At 49.2% G+C, this 14,475-nt stretch overlaps 1 long non-coding RNA gene across 1 annotated transcript; it reads left to right on the top strand.

The window, feature by feature from the left end:
- The first annotated feature begins 2,248 nt into the window (after positions 1-2,248).
- On the top strand, positions 2,249-13,402 carry LOC134808556 (uncharacterized). The gene is made up of 3 exons (XR_010151805.1): positions 2,249-2,331; positions 7,329-7,558; positions 11,048-13,402. It is a non-coding gene; the product is annotated as an uncharacterized LOC134808556 (long non-coding RNA).
- The last annotated feature ends 1,073 nt before the right edge of the window (positions 13,403-14,475 follow it).

Genomic DNA, 14,475 nt, shown 5'->3' with positions numbered 1-14,475 from the left:
GGTAGAAATGAGGAATGAAGGGTATATTTTCACTTTTACTTTATACACTTAAAAAAAAAAAAAACCAGGGCCAGGTGCGGTGGCTCATGCTTGTAATCCCAGCACATTGGGAGGCCGAGGTGGGAGGCTTGCTTGAGTTCAGGAGCTCAAGACCAGCCTGGGAAACATAGTGAGACTCTGCCCCTACAAAAAAATTTTAAAAATTAGCTAGGCGTGGTGCATGGTGGTGCACACCTGTAGTCCAGGTACTTGGAGGCTGAGGCCAAAGAATTGTCTGAGCCCAGGAGCTTAAGGCTTCCATGAGCTGTGACTGTGCCACTGCACTCCAGCCTGGGTGGCAGAGTAGGTCTTGTCTCAAAACAAAAATAATCAAAATAAATAAATATAAATAAAAACAAAAAAACAAGATTTTTGCAGAGATTCTTTTCTTAGTTTTTCCATTTCTGATGTTCCCATATTTTCTACAGGGAGCATATGTTGCTTTTGTAATCACAGAAGTGTAAGATAGTGGTATGGACTGAATTATGTTCATCAAGAAGTTCTAGCTTCATATATATTTGTAGGTAAAGTCTTTAATGAGGTAATTAAGTTAAAATGAGGTCCTTAGGGTGGGCCCTAATCCAGTAGGATGGCTGTCCTTATAAGAAGAGAAGATTAGGCAGGGGCAGGCACGGTGGTTCATGCCTGTAATCCCAGCACTTTGGGAGGCTGAGGCGGGCGGATCACTTGAGGTCAGGAGTTGAGACCAGACTGACCAACCTGGTGAAACCCCATCTCTACTAAAAATTCAAAATTAGCCAGGTATAGTGGTGCATGCCTGTAATCCCAGCTATTTGGGAGACTAAGGGAGGAGAATCGCTTGAACCCGGGAGGCGGAGGTTGCAGTGTGCCGAGATCACGCCATTGCACTCCAGCCTAGGCAACAAGAGCAAAACTCTGCCTCAAAAAAATAAAAGGGAAGAGAAGATTAGGACACAGACATGCAAGAGGGAAAAATGTGAGGACACAAGGAGAAAATGGCCATCTGCAAGCCAAAGAGAGACACCTCAGAATAAATCAGCCCTGCAGACACCTTGATTGTGAACTTCTGGACTCTAGAATTGTAAGAAGCTAAATGTCTATGGTTTAAGCCACCCAGTCTGTGGTACTTTTGTTATGGCAGCCTACCAAATTTGTTTGCAAATTACATTGCAAACAAATGCAACGGTCAGGAGTTTGGGACCAGCCTGGCCAACATGGTGAAACGCCCGCCTCGGCCTCCCAAAGTGCTGGGATTATAGGCATGAGCCACCGCGCCCGGCTATCGGTCACCTTTTTGTGCGTGGCTAGAATTTGAGCTTCAGCCTGTGAGTCAGGGACCAAGCAGAGGATCCCACGAAGCAAAGAGTGAGGTGTCTCTCCTGCAAGCTGCCACCACCGCAGTCACACCAACAGGCTCAGAAAGCCCTGAGAGCAGTTCTCAGTGAGGAATGGTGCCCAATGGAAAGCCTATATCCCCTGTTGGTGACAGTGGGGAAGAGAAAGGCCGGAGTCAGGGAAGTGGTGGCTCTTGGCCAGAAGAATATTCCAAAGAGCAGACGGCAGAACATTCCATTTGGTGGCCCCTCGGGGCCCACCATAAACCCAGGTGTTCTGACCCTGCTGTGGGTTCCAGACCCCTTTGGAAATCCAATGAAAATAAGGAACCACCCCCTAGAAAGACACACACACACACACACACACACACACACACACATAGATTTGGACACTAATTCAGGGAGTCTGTGTCCTCCTTGAGCCAACATTCAGGCTCTCTAATTTCAAAACTCTGCTCTAGTGAGAACTATAAAAAAGCAGTTTATGGAACTGTTTGACCTGGCTCCTGCCAGTGCAAAAACTGTTCACTGAGCAGAAGACGAGATGGGACTGAAAGGTAAACAGTCAGATGTAAACAAAGAGAAAGCCAGGAACCTTTACACAAACATTCCCGCAAAGCAGGAGGCTGCAGGCTCCATGTGGCTCTGAACACAGCTTTCCTGATAGCAGAGACTGAGTTGGGCACAGAACATCTGCTTTGCGTAATGTGCTCTTTGCAGAGGCAGGCAACAGAACCTGTGGCCCCAGAAATGTTTCCCCTTGAGCTGAAGCTTATCAGAGAACAGAAAGATAGGTGGAACCACGTTCCAGTGTAGATGAAACTGACCAATATGATAAGAAAATGAAACTGTGAACATGTATGAGTAAGCCCCAGGGTTTTGTGTGGCCATCTTCAGGGACTCTTGTAGGCAGTGACGACATGGTAGGCTTGGGAAGCTCTCTGGGCTCACTCCTACATTCTCTGAACACCAGACTGTAAGTAGTAGAGAAGTAAGGGCTCTTGCCTATATATTGGATTATTGCTTTCTTTCTTTCTTTCTTCCCTCCTTCCTTCCTTCCTTCCTCTCTCTCTCTTTCTTTCTTTCTTTTTGAGATAGAGTCTTGCTCTGTCACCCAGGCTGGAGTGCAGTGGCGCAATCTTGGCTTGCTGCAACCTCCGCCTCCAGGGTTCAAGCAGATTCTCCTGCTTCAGCCTCCCGAGTAGCTGAGACTACAGGCACGCACCACCACACCTGGCTAATTTTTGTGTTTTTAGTAGAGACGGGGTTTCACCATATTGGTCAGGCTGGTCTGGATCTCCCGACCTTGTGATCCACCCGCCTCGGCCTCCCAAAGTGCTGGGATTACAGGCGTGAACCACTGTTTTGTTTTTTTTGTTTTGTTTTTTTGAGACAGAGTCTCCTTGTGTGGCCCAGGCTGGAGTGCAGTTGCACAATCTCGGCTCACTGCAACCTCTGCCTCCCCAGTTCAAGTGATTCTCCTGCCTTGGCTTCCCAAGTAGCTGGGATTACAGGCACGTGCCAGCATACCCAGCTAATTTTTTTTTGTATTTTTAGTAGAGACAGGGTTGCACCATGTTGGTCAGGCTGGTCTTGAACTCCTGACCTCAGGTAATCCACCTGCCTCGGCCTCCCAAAGTGCTGGGATTACAGGCATGAGCCACCGTGCCCAGCCTTACATTGGATTATTGGAAAAAATAATTTACAAGAATGTTGCCCAGGCACAGTGGCCCATAATCATGCCTGTAATCCTAGAACTTTGGAGGCCTTTGGAGGCCGAGGCAGGAGGATTGCTTGAGCCCAGGAGTTTGAGATTAGACTGGGCAAAAAAAAAAAAAAAAAAAAAAAAAAAAAAAATTCATTGCAGGCCTATTTATACCAGTGAAAAATTGCTCCCAAATAGGAGATGGCTTAAATTAATTATGGGCTACTGTTCGTGTGTGGGTTTTTGTTTGTTTGTTGTGAGGCAGGTTCTTGCTCTGTTGCCCAGACTGGAGCACAGTGGTGCAATCATGGCTCACTGCAGCCTTGAACTTGAACTCCTAGCATCAAGTGATCCTCCTGCCTCAGCTTCTGGGGTAGCTAGGACTATGGATGTGCACCACCGCATGATGTGGGCCGCCATGCCTGGTCAGTGCATAGTTTGACAGACTTAGCCATCTAAAATGATAGTGCAGAACATAATGCAGACAGACATCTTCTTCTCTCCCCTGGTCTCAAGCCACAGGGTCATTTTTTCTTTGATCTTTTCAAAGTCACCTTCCTTAAGCCTGAGATGTGGATGGCCATGCCCAGTCTCTCCCTCCCTGGTGCTTTATTTATTTTTTTTAGAGACAGAATCTTGCTCTGTCATGCAGGCTGGAGTGCAGTGTGTGATCATGGCTCACTGCAGCTCAAGAGATCTTCCCGCCTCGGCCTCCTAAAGCACTGGGGTTACAGGCATGAGACACCATGCCTGGCCTCCCTGAAGATGTGAGGTGACATGGTTGCTGTCTTCCAAGTTTTCACTCCACATAAGTTCAAATCCCATCTTCGGCACCTACTGGGCAAGATCCTTTAGTCTCTCTTACCTTCAGTTCCTCAGAGTCTCACTTTGTTGCCCAGGCTGGAGTGCAGTGGTGCGATCTCAGCTCACTGCAACCTCTGCCTCCAGGGTTCAAGCAATTCTCCTGCCTGAACCTCCTGAATAGATGGGATTACAGGCATGTGCCACCACACCAGGCTAATTTTTGTATTTTTAGTAGAGATGGGGGTTTCACCATGTTGGCCAGGCTGGTCTTGAACTCCTGACCTCAAGTGGTCTGCCTGCCTCGGCCTCCCAAAGTGCTGGGATTACAGGCATGAGCCACTGCACCCAGCTGCAAGCAGCTTTTTGATGACCTCCTATGGGAGATGAGATTTGTGAAGCTGACAGCATAGCACAGTTGTTAGGACACCAGACTGTGGACCCTCAGTTGGCTGACCTTGGTGGCTCAGATTCCAGCTCAGCCCTTTTCTTTCTGGGTGGCAATGGGCAAAGTGCTGAAGCACTTTCTGTGTAAATTTTCTCATCTATAAAATGAGGATAACAAAAGCATGGTTGTGAGGACTAACACAGCTAAAGCACTTAGACAGCTGCATCCAATAGTGTAGCCATCAGCCACAGTACCTACTGAGCACTTGAAATGTGGCTTGTCTATCCCAGCTACTTGGGAGGCTGAGGCAAGGAGAATTGCTTGAACCTGGCAGGCGGAGATTGCAGTGAGCTGAGATCGCAACAATGCGAGACTCCATCTCAAAAAAAAAAAGAAAAAGAAAACATGGTTTGTCTAAACTGAGATGTACCCTGCGTGGTGCTCGCGCCTGTAATCCCAACACTTTGGGAGGCTGAGTCGGGAGGCCAGGCACAGTGGCTCACACCTGTAATCCCAACAGTTTGAGAAGTTGAGGCGGGAGGATCGCTTGAGCCCAGGAGTTTGTGACCAGCCTGGACAACATGGTGAGACCCTGTCTCTACAAAAAAAAAAAAAAAATTTAAAAATTAGCCTGGTGTGGTGGCATGTGCCTGTAGTCCCAGCTACTCGGGAGGCTGAGGAAGGAGGATTGCTTGAGTTTAGAAGGTCAAAGCTGCAGTGAGCCATGATTGTGCCACTGCACTCCAGCCAGGGTGACAGAGTGAGACCCTGTCTCAGAAAAACAAAACAAACAAAAAAACCCTGAAATGTGATGTATGCATAAATTCACATCGGATTTTGAAGACTTCATACAAAAAAGGCCAGGTACAATAGCTCATACCTGTAATCCCAGCACTTTGGGAGGCTGAGGTGGGTGGATTGTTTGAGTCCAGGAGTTTGAGACCAGCCTGGGCAACATCGTGAAACCCCATCTTTACAAAAAATACAAAACATTATCAGGGCGTGGTGGTACGCGCCTATAGTCCCAACTACTCAGGAGGCTAAGGTGGAAGGATCACCTGAGCCTAGGGGAGGTCAAGGATGTAGTGAGCTGTGATCGTGCCACACTCCAGCCTAGGCAACAGAGTGAGACCCTGTCTCAAAAAAAAAAAAAAAAAAAGTAAAATAACTCACTAATTATTGATTATATTGGGTTACATAGAATATAATACATAGAATATATTATTTGTTTGTTTGTTTTTGAGATGGAGTCTCACTCTGTTGCCCAGGCTGGAGTGTAGTGGCACCATCTCGGCTCACTGCAACCTCCACCTCCAGGGTTCAACCGGTTCTTCTGCCTCAGCCTCCTGAGTAGCTGGGATTACAGGCGTATGCCATCACACCTGGCTAATTTTTGTATTTTTGGTAGAGACAGGGTTTCCCCATATTGGCCAGGCTGGTCTTGAACTTCTGACCTCAAGTGATCTGCCTGCCTCAGCCTCCCAAACTGCTGGGAGGACAGGAGTGAGCCACTACACTCAGTATAAATAGAATATATTATTACAATTAATTTCACCAGTGGGTTTTTTGTTTTTACTTTTTAAAATGCAGCTACTAGAGTTTTTAAAACTACGCTCTTTTCTGCCATGGTGAAAAGTAAATTAATAAATTAAAAAACAACTACTAGGCCAGGCGCAGTGGCTCACGCCTGTAATCCTAGCACTTTGGGAGGCCGAGGCGGGCGGATCACCTGAGGTCTGGAGTTTGAGACCAGCCTGACCAACATGGAGAAACCCCATCTCCACTAAAAATACAAAATTAGCCGGGCATGGTGGCACATGCCTGTAATCCCAGCTACTCGGGAGGCTGAGGCAGGAGAGTCACTTGAACCCGGGAGGCGGAGGTTGCGGTGAGCCAAGATCACACTATTGCACTCCAGCCTGGGCAACAAGAGTGAAACTCCGTCTCAAAAAAAAACCCAAAAACAAACATTAACAACAACAACAAAACTACCTATGCGGCTTGCATTATGTGTTTATTGGACAGCAGCTGCTTAGAACAAGCCTGGTGTGGAGTAAGTCAGTGTAATTGTTAGCTGCTGTCAGTGTTCAGTGCCTGACACATGGTAAGGGCTTATTGAACAGCAGTTTTTTGGTTTTTGTTTTGTTTTGAAATGGAGTCTAGTTCTTTCACCCAGGCTGGAGTGCGGTGGTGCAATCTCAGCTCACTGCAACCTCCGCCTCCCAGGTTCAAGTGATTCTCATGCCTCAGCCTCCTGAGTAGCTGGGATTACAGGTGCTCCCCACCATGCCTGGCTAATTTTTGTATTTTTAGTAGAGACTGGGTTTCACCATGTTGGCCAGGCTGGTCTCAAACTACTGAACTCAGGCAATCTGCCTGCCTTAAACTCCCAAAGTGCTAGGATTATGAGCATGAGCAACAATGCCTGGCCTGTTTTTTTTTTTCTTTTTTTGTGACAGGGTCTCACTTTGTCGTCCAGGCTGAATGAGTGTAGTGGTGTGATGTCAGCTCACTGCAGCCTAGATGTTCTGGGCTCACACAGTCCTCTCACCTCAGCCTTCTGAATAGCTCTGACTATAGGCATACACCACCATGTCCTGCTAAGTTTTCTACTTTTTTAGAGACGGGGTCTTGCTATGTTGCCCAGGCTGGTCGCAAACTCCTAGGCTCAAGCGATCCTCCTGCCTCAACTTCCCAAAGTGTTGGGATTACAGGTGAGAGCCACTGTGCCTGGCCTTGAATGGCAGTTTTGAAGACTTCTCTCCATCCCCTCTCTTGCCTCTCTGCCTTGGCAATCCAACCTGGAAAGCATCGTCTGTTTCCTTCCCAGCTTGTCCTATTCACCGGCCGTGAGAGCCCTGTCTTTCCTTTTATCCTCCCAACTCCCAGGGCCTCTCCAGGGGTGCCGAGCCCCCCAGTGGATTTCCATGCTGGTGGGACTTTCTGGGTGTCCAGTTTCCCATCACCTCCCCTCTCCCGCCAGCTCTGGGCCCGAGTACCTCTGCGTTCCCCCGGAGTCCACCCACCTGGGGTGTGGTGATCACTCTTTGCCATCGTCACTCTCGGGTTTTCTCCTTAGGCCCTGCACTTCTGAGGCTTGATCTGTGATGCCGGGAGAGATGGGACGCTGCCAGAAGGGGCTACTGGCAGGCTGCCAAGAGGCTGCCCACAGAGGCCTTTGCCCTGACAAATTCACCCCTGGGGCCCTGGGTCTGCCCTCCGCCTGGCAGCTGGTGGAGAGGCGAGCCAGGTCCCAGCTGTGGACTCAGACGAATCAATTGCTCAGGAGGCCAATATATACACCAGGTGGTAAGTTTTCAATGCATTTAGCAGGGTGAGACCGGTTTTTGTTTAGGAAAATATCTTGATAGCCACTTTTGTTGAGGAAGGGGAGGTGCTAAGGACATAGTGGAAGGAAGATGTTTAAACACAGGAGGAATCAAACGGCTTTACAGAGAACGTTAACCGGAACTTGGGGGCGAGGGACCCCAAAAGAGAAGAAGAAATGGAAGGATGGTCATAGAAATGAAGGACGAAGGAGGGAGGAGGGAGGGAGAAAACAAAATGGCAAGGGCAGAGCCTGGGAGGTAGGTGTCCACTGAGAATTTCACAGTGGCGGGGAGACCAAAGGGCTTTTTTTTTTTTTTTTTTTTTGAGACTCTTGTTGCCCAGGCTGGAGTGCAATGGCGTGATCTCAGCTCACTGCAACCTCCGCCTCTGGGTTCAAGTGATTCTCCTGCCTCAGCCTCCCGAGTAGCTGGGATTATGGGCATGTGCTGCCACACCCGGCTAATTTTGTATTTTTAGTAAGATGGAGTTTCTCGATGTTGGTCATGCTGGTCTTGAACTCCCAACCTCAGGTGATCCGCCCGCCTCAGCCTCCCAAAGTGTTGGGATCACAGGAGTGAGCCACTGCACCCAGCCTCAAAGGACTTTTTTTTTTCTTTTCTTTTCTTTTTTTGGTGATGGAGTCTTGCTCTGTGGCCCAGGCTGGAGTACAGTGGTGCGATCTCAGCTCACTACAGCTTCTGCCTCCCAGGTTCAAGCAATTCTCCTGCCTCAGCCTCCTGAGTAGCTGGGACTACGGGCGCATGCCACCACCCCCGGCTAATTCTTTAATTTTTAGTAAAGACGGGGTTTCACCATGTTGGCCAGGCTGGTCTCGAACTCTTGTCCTTGTGATCTGCCTGTCTTGGCCTCCCAAAGTGTTGGGATTACAGGCATGAGCCACCATGCCAGACCTCAAAGGACTTTTAAGAACAGGCTCTGTACTATTTTTTTTGAAATGGTTTGTTTTCCTACTAAGTACACCCCAGTACACCCCTCTATTGCCCAAGCCTTCAGTAAAAGCTGTATCTCATGTGACAAGAAAGCATAGAAAGGCCGGGCACGGTGGCTCACACCTGTAATCCCAGCACTTTCACTTTGGGAGGCTGAGGCGGGTGGGTCACCTGAGGTCAGGAGTTTGAGACCAGCCTGGCCAACATGGTGAAACCGCATCTCCATTAAAAATACAAAAAAGCTGGGCGTTGTGGCTCACGCCTGTAATCCCAGCACTTTGGGAGGCCAAGGTGGGTGGATCATGAGGTCAAAAGTTCAAGACCAGCCTGATCAACATGGTGAAACCCCATCTCTACCAGAAATACAAAAATTAGCCGGGTGTGGTGGCGGGTATCTGTAGTCCCAGCTACTCGGGAGGCTGAGACAGGAGAATCGCTTGAACCTGGGAGGCAGGGGTTACAGTGAGCTGAGATCACGTCACTGCACTCCAGCCTGGGTGACAGAACAAGACTGTCTCATTAAAAAAAAAAAAAGAAAGAAAAGAAAAGAAAGAAAAAAGAAAGCATAGAAAGAGGGCTTTTTTTTTTTCTAGGATGGGCACAGAGCAGAGGGACGTCACCGGGAAGTGAGAGGCAGGGACTCAGGAGGTCAACACTGCAGGACTGGGGCCAGGGGGACTGGAAAGCCCTCTAGAATCCTGGAAGCAGTGGGGAGAACGTCAGGGGCCCGACTGCCATGGGATAGGAGTAGGAGGAGACTCGATTTAGAGCTCGAAGGCTAGGGCCACCCAAGCTGTGCAACTGGGCCCAGCCTGGGCAGCTGTCATGCTCGGGCACTTTGTCCCTATCCAGCCTTATCTCATGGCCAGACCAGCATAAAAAACAGGCCTGCGGGGAGGGCCTGGCAGGACTGAGTCTTGTCAAGGAGTAATCTGGGGCTGCACACAGGCTGGCCCTGGCTGTGGTGTGATAAAGGACTCGCCCCAGCCAGGGGCTGAGACCACTGCCCCTCCCCAGGTAGACACTGCCACCTTCTGGCTGTTCGTCAACTGGCTGCCGGCCCCCGCCTCCTCCACACCTCCTTCAAGACAGGCTTTCTCCTCACCAAGAAACAGAATTGTGGAGGTTTCCTTTACCTGCTTACAATCCTGTCTTCCCGGGCTCCCATAAGGTCACCTGAATTAGAGTCTGGGTGATCCCAACCTTTAAAAACAACTTTACAAAACAATCTTTTGAGAGTACCTCTAAAGTGTTCTCGTTTTTTTAAAAAAAAGAGTAACAAGGGTAACTATGGGAGGTGATGAATGTGTCAATCAGCTTGATTGTGATAATCGTCTCACGTGTCCATATACCAAATCATCACGTTGTATGCTTTTAATATGTATACTTTTATTTGTCAATTGTATTTCAACAAAGCAGAAAAAAAACCACTCTAGTCTTTTGGTCTCCTCCCACTGATGGCTTCCCACAACTGTCGTTGCCTCATTTTTCAGTTGATTGGGGGCAGGGCCCCACGGTGTGGTGTCACCGTCACTGGTATGAAGGCATTTGAGGCTACAGACACTGTTCCTGGTTGTTCCTCCTTGGTTTTTGTTGTTTTGTTTGCTGGTTGGTGGGGTGTTTTTCTTTTTGTCTTTTTTTTTTTGAGACGGAGCCTTGCTCTGTCACCCAGGCTGCAGTGCAATGGTGTGATCTCAGCTCACTGCAACCTCTGCCTCCCGAGTTCAAGAGATTCTCCTGCCTCAATCTCCCAAGTAGCTGGGATTACAGGCACCCACCACCACACCCGGCTAATTTTTGTATTTTTAGTAGAAACTGAGTTTCACCATGTTGGCCAGACTGGTCTAGAACTCTTGACCTTGTGATCTGCCCACCTCAGCCTCCCAAAGTGCTGGGATTACAGGTGTGAGCCACGGCACCCAGCCGGTGGGGTGTTTTTTGCTGGGATTCCCCGGGCCTCTCCACTACTGTGCTCTGCGCCGGCAGGTTTGCTGGGATCCCCGTAACCAGCTTCTTGAGTTTATCAAGGTGTTTGTCTCCCTCCACAGCAACAGTTTGTTAATTTTCCCTCTCTCCTTACCTGAATATGGGGAAATGCTTTCCTGCCTTTCCTCCTGAGAATCACTCTAGCCTGGCCAAAAACCCTTTGTTTTGGTCTCTCCAAGTCAGTGCTGAAACTCAAGCTTTCTCCACCAAAGGGAGTCCCAGCTCTTCACCTCCCAAATCTTCCCGTTCCCAAGTCCCAAACAGGGAAGAGAGCTTGGGCAGCTGTGGAGACTGGAGTCTTGCCTTAGACCCCAAGGACCAGGCCCTTGTCCAGGGAAGCCCTTGGTCCTTGCGGAATCTGCAGGGATGGGGGTGGGGAGACTGCTGGAGAGACCTCCGGGTGACATGTTCCCCCCGAGACAATGGAAACTCACATGGCCCAGCTGTCCATCCTCCACGGGCTCCACTCCCCAGCCGTCTCTGGCTTGCAGATCCTCTTAACACAGCATGTTTCCTTCCCTCCCCTCCACAGAGTTGGCTGACTCATTAGGCACTTCCCACAATCCAGTTCCTTCATCCCCCTGCCGCCCCTGCCACAAGCTTCCTGCAGGAGTCTGGAGGACCTCAAATATTTCCAAGGAGGCCAGACTTTGGGAGGCTGAGGACTTCACGGCCCGAGGGGAGAGCAAGCCGTCCGGCCGCTGAGACCCACTCAGACCACGAACAGGGCAGGTGCTCAGAGGGCTCGCCCTCCCATCCACCCCAAACTGGCTGTTGGACATTCTAGTGTTGACCCAGAGAAAGAAGCTGAGGCAAAATCAATATACAGGGTTAATTTGGGCCAAGAGTGAGGACAGCCATTGGGGACACACTTCAAGTTGCCTTGGCGTATGCTCTGTGTTCGGCTTTTGTTACAAGCGGGCCTTTAAAGGCAAAAGGGGACAAGGAGTGGGTGATTCAACAATGTTCTCATTAGTTTGCAGGAATAACATTGGCTTGTGATTGGCTATGCATTGTTGAGCTATGGGGTATGAGTTATAGTGTCTGGAATATGGCATTTTATGGCTATGTGGTGTCAGTTAGCCTAGAGCCCATATAGCAAGTGGCTTCAAGAGGTAATTATTTAGCTTGGTGGTCGGGGGCGGGTGAGATGTGACTGCTGTCATATGCTGTTGCATTTCTTTTTTGAGACAGAGTCTTACTCTGTTGCCCAGGCTGGAGTGCAGTGGTGCAATCTTGGCTCAAGCGATTCTCCTGCCTCAGCCTCCTGAGTAGTTGGGATTACAGGCGTGTGCACCAGTACGCCCAGCTAATTTTTTTTTTTTTTTTGAGACAGAGTCTCGCTCTCTCACTCTGTCACCCAGGCTGGAGTGCAGTGGTACGATCTCGGCTCACTGCAACCTCTGCCTCCTGGGTTCAAGTGATTCTCCTGCCTCAGCCTCCCGAGTAGCTGGGATTACAGGTACACCATGCACAGCTAATTTTTTGTATTTTTAGTAGAGATGGGGTTTCACCATGTTGGCCAGGCTGGTCTCGAACTTCTGACCTTGTGATCTGCCCATCTGGGCCTCCCAAAGTGCTGGGATTACAGGTGTGAGCCACTGCGCCCAACCTGCTGTTGCATTTCAAAGATTCTCTGGGCCTGATAACGAAAGGGGGACTTGCATTCTTTTTTTTTTTTTTTTTTGAGATGGAGTCTCGTTCTGTCACCCAGGCTGGAGGGCAATGGTGTGATTTCGGCTCACTGCAACCTCTGCCTCCCGGGTCGAAGCCATTCTCTTGCCTCAGCCTCCCGAGTAGCTGGGATTACAGGCACCCGCCACCATGCCCAGCTAATTTTTTGTATTTTTAGTAGAGACAGGGTTTCATTATGTTGGCCAGGCTGGTCTTGAACTCCTGACCTTGTGATCCACCCACCTTGGCCTCCCAAAGTGCTGGTATTACAGGCATGAGCCACCGCGCCTGGCCTGGGACTTGCATTCTTCAGATAAAGTTTTTTATTGTTGTTGTTTTGTTTTTGAGATGGGATCTCTGTTGCTCAAGCTGGAGTGCAGTGGCACGATCTCGACTTACTGCAGCCTTGAACTCCTGGGCTCAAGTGATCCTCCTACCTCAGTCTCCTGAGTAGCTAGGACTACAGGTGTGCACCATGCCAGTTAATTTTTTATTTATTGTAGAGATGGGGTATTGTTATGTTGCCTAGGCAGGTCTCGAACCCCTAGGCTCAAGTGATTCTCCTGCCTCAGCCTCCGAAAGTTTTGGGACTACAGGCGTGAGTCTCCACACCTAGCCAACACACTTCTAATGCCAAACGTTTGGGCTTTTTTTCTCCATACAACAAGTAATTCTGCAGCAGACACCAGTTGGGATTCCCATAATTCAATTCAATTCTGACATGATCTACCTGGAGATACAGGGGGTGAGCTCTGGAAGGGTCCTGAGCACAGGAGTGTTGGGAATAGGCCTCCAAAATCTGGCCATAAACTGGCCCCAAAACTGGCCATAAACAAAGTCTCTGCAGCACTGTGACATGTTCGTGATGGCCATGACGCCCACGCTGAAGGTTGTGGGTTTACTGGAATGAGGGCAAGGAACACCTGGCCCACCCAGGGCGGAAAACCGCTTAAAGGCGTTCCTAAACCACAAACAGAGCATGAGTGATCTGTGCCTTAAGGACATGTTCCTGCTGCAGATAACTAGCCAGAGCCTATCCCTTTGTTTCCGCCCATCTCTTTGTTTCTTATAAGGAATACTTTTAGTTAATCTATAATCTACAGAAATAATGCTTATCACTGGCTTGCTGTCAATAAATACGTGGGTAAATTTCTGTTCAGGGCTCTCAGCTCCGAAGGCTGTGAAATCCCTGATTTCCCACTCTGCACTCTGTATTTCTGTGTGTGTGTCTTTAATTCCTCTAACGCCGCTGGGTTAGGGTCTCCCTGACCGAGCTGGTCTCAGCACAGGAGCTTCCATCTCTGTGGAGGTGGGGTGCACCACCCTCCCAGCAGATGGAAGTCTTCTTGTTCACCCACCTGGAAGCTCTCTGAACACTGTCCTTTTGGGTTTTGTGGGTGATTCCTAGTCATGATTGATTACATCATTGGCCATAACAAATATGTTTTTCTTTTTTTTGAGACAGGGTCTTGCCCTGTCGCTCAAGCTGGAGTACAGTGGTGTGATCTCTGCTCACTGCAACCTCCACCTCCCAGGGTCAAGCGATTCTTGTGCTTCAGCCTCTTGAGTAGCTGGTGTGCGCCACTACACTCAGCTAATTTTTTGTATTGTTAGTGGAGACATGGTTTTGCCATGTTGCCCAGGCTGGTCCGGAACTCCTGAGCTGAGGCAATCCTTCTGCCTCAGCCTCCCAAAGTGCTAGGATTACAGGTGTGAGCCACAGCTCCCGACCATCCTGTTTTATTTTCTTCTTGCATGTATCCTTTTCTGAAGCTTGAGCTCCAGGGCCCCTTCACCTGCATAGGCCCCTTCCAAGGGTCAGTACCTAATTCTGCATTACTTTCTTAAAAAGGACTCCCTTGTCCTGCCAATCCAACTAGAAGCTTCAGACTCCATAAAATCTAAATCCATTTGTACCTAGAGCAGAGGACCAGGCTGCAATTAGTACATCCTGTGCCTGCCTCTGGCAGAAAGACAAACTCAGCATTCCTCCTGCCAGGCCACTTCTACAGGTCATTGCTCTCCCCACCTCTTCAGGTCTGAGTGCCAAGAGGCAGCCTGGCCCAAGAGTCTTCATAACTGCCCTGCTAACAGTGCCCTGGATTGGCGGGGAGGGGGTGTCAAAACTCCAAGAGCTGCCGTGTGTACTTCTCTCTTCTGGATACCTTCCACCTTGACTCTGCCAAACAGACATAAACCTTCTCAACCAGCAACCACACCACTCTAAACTACTCAGAAAAGAGGTTGAAAAACCAGTAAGACTTCTGCAGAATCTCTTTCCTTTCC

This window comes from Pan troglodytes, chromosome 16 (assembly GCF_028858775.2).
Source record: "Pan troglodytes isolate AG18354 chromosome 16, NHGRI_mPanTro3-v2.0_pri, whole genome shotgun sequence".
Taxonomy (NCBI): Eukaryota; Metazoa; Chordata; class Mammalia; order Primates; family Hominidae; genus Pan; species Pan troglodytes.
The sequence above is the reverse complement of the archived record's forward strand: the minus strand, read 5'-3'. Positions and strand labels throughout refer to the sequence as shown.